Genomic DNA, 2,744 nt, shown 5'->3' with positions numbered 1-2,744 from the left:
AAAAATATCTTGAGACAAATGAAAATGGAAACATAATATACCAAAACTTATGGGATGCATAAAAACAGTTATGAGGAAAGTTTATAGCTATAAACACATACACCATGAAAAAAAGAAATATCCCGATCTAATTTACAACTCAAGGAACTAGAAAAAAATAAATAACTCCAAAGTTAGCAGAGGAAATAATAAACATCAGAGCAGAAATAAAGGAAATAGAGAAAAGGAAAACAATAGAAGAGTTTAACAAAACTAAGAGGTGGTTCTTTGAAAAGATAAAATTGATAAATCTTTAGCTAGACTAACCAATAAAACGTGAGAGGACCAACATTAAAAATTATAAATGAAAAAGACATTACAACTGATACCACGAAAATACAAAAGATCAATAGACAATTATGAACAATTATACACTAACAAGTTAAATAACCTAGAAGAAATGGATAAATTTCTAAAAACATACAACTTACTAAGACTGAATCATGAAGAAATAGAAAATCACAACAGAGCAAAAATGAGTAAAGAGATCAAATCAGTAATCAAAAACTTCTCAACATATAAAAGCCCTGGGACCAGATGGTTTCAATGATGAAGCCCACCAAACAATTAAAGAAGAATTAACACCACTTCATCTCAAAATTTTCCAAGAGAACTGAAGAAGGAATGCTCCCAAGCTCATTTTCTGAGCCTAGCATTATCCTGATACCAAAACCAGGTAAGGACACTAAGTAAACTATAGGTCGGTATCTCTGATGAACACAGAGGCGAAAATTCTCAACAAAATATTAGCAAACCAAATTTAATAGCACATTAAAAGGATCATATACCATGATCAAGTGGGATTCATCCCTGGGATGCAAGGATGGTTCAATATAAGCAAATCAATAAATGTAATACATCGTATTAATAAATGGAAGACAAACGTTATAAGAACATGTCAATAGATGCAGAAAAAGCAATGACAAAATTCAACATCCATTCATGACATAAACTCAACAAATAGAGCATGGACAGAACATACCTCAACATAATAAAAGCCATATATGACAAACTCACAGCTCACCTCCTACTCAACGGTGAAAGGTCAGAAGCTTTTTCTCTAAGATCGGGAACAAGACAAGGGTGCCCACTCTCACGACTCCTATTCAACAGAGTAATGTAAGTCCTAGCCAGAGCAATCAGGCAAGGAGAAGAAATTAAAGGCATCCACGTTGGAAAGGGAGCAGTAAAACTGAAAACCCTAAAGATGCCACCAAAAACACTATCAGAACCAACAAATGAATTCAGTAAAGTTGCAGGACACAAAACCAACACACAGAAACCAACTGTGTTTCTATCAACTAACAACAAACTATCTGAAAAAAAATAAATAAATAAGGAAAGCAGTGCAATTCACAATAGCATCAAAAATAATAAAATGCTTAGGAATAAATTTAACCAAGAAAGTAAAATATACACTAAAAACTATAAGACACTGATGACTGAAGAAAACACAAATAGAAAGGCATCCATGTCCACAGATCAGGAGAATTAATACTGTTAAAATATCTACACTATCCAACACCATCTACAGATTCAATGTAATTCCTATCAAAATTCTAATGGTATTTTTTACAGAAATAAAAAAAGCGACCTTAAAATTTACATGGAACCACAAAGAACCTTGCTGATAAAGGGACCAAGAATATTCAATAGGGAAAAAGATAGTGTCTTCAATTAATGGTTTTGGAAAAACTGGATGTTTACTTGCAAAAGAATAAAACTGGACCCCTATTTTACCCCACTCATGAAAATTAACTCCAAATAAAGACTTAAATGTAACACCTAACACCATAAAACTCCTAGAAAAAAACACAGGGAAAAGGTTCCTTGATATTGGTCTTGGTAATGACTTTTTTACATATGAGATCTAAAGTACAACAAAAGCAAAAATAGACAAGTGGGATTGCATCAAACGAAAAAAGCTTCTGCACAGAAAACAAAAAAAGCAATCAACAAAACAAAAAGGCAACTTACGGGATGGGAGAAAAATATTTGCAAACTGCATATCTGATAAGGAGATAATATTCAAAATAGACAAAGAACACACACGACTCAATGGCAAAAGATAAAAATAAAAAATAGGCAGACGACTTGAGTAGACATTTTTCCACAGAAGGCATACAAATGCCAACAGGTACAGGAAAAGGTGCTCCGCGTCTTAATCATCGAGGTAACGCACACCACAATGAGATATCACTTCACACCTGCGAAAATTGCTAATATCAGAAAAGACAAGAGAAGTGTTGGTGAGGATGTGGAGAAAAGGGAGTCCTTGTGCACTGTTGGTGGGAATCTAAACTGATGCAGCCACTATGGAAAACAGTACAGAGGTTCCTCCAAAAATTAAAAACAGAACTGCCCTATGATCCATTAATTCTACTTCTGGGTATGTATGCAAAGGAAATGAAATCATGACCTCGAAGAGATCGCTGCACACCCATGTTCACTGCAGCATTATTTACAGTAACCAAGACATAGAAACAACCTAAGTGTCTGTCTAGGGGTGAGTGGATAAAGAAAATGTAATATACACACTCTCTGGAATATCATTCACCCATAAAAAAAGAGTAATCCTTTACATTAGTGCTTCGAATCTCGTATATTTGCAATACCACAGTTTTGCACAAATAGAGCTTTGTATTTTGTTGCCATTTCTCTTAATACGCAACAAGTTCATTGCCCCCTTTGGACTCCAGTAAAAT

General features: G+C 34.2%; 1 protein-coding gene across 1 annotated transcript in view; it reads right to left on the bottom strand.

Moving 5' to 3' along the window:
• Positions 1-2,744, bottom strand: part of KIAA1549 (KIAA1549 ortholog) — a 129,542-nt gene that overhangs the window by 51,239 nt on the left and 75,559 nt on the right. The gene's annotated exons all lie outside the window — the stretch shown is intronic.

This window comes from Pteropus vampyrus, unplaced genomic scaffold (genome assembly GCF_000151845.1).
Source record: "Pteropus vampyrus isolate Shadow unplaced genomic scaffold, Pvam_2.0 Scaffold48, whole genome shotgun sequence".
Classification (NCBI taxonomy): Eukaryota; Metazoa; Chordata; class Mammalia; order Chiroptera; family Pteropodidae; genus Pteropus; species Pteropus vampyrus.
This window is presented reverse-complemented; position numbering and strand designations above follow the sequence as displayed.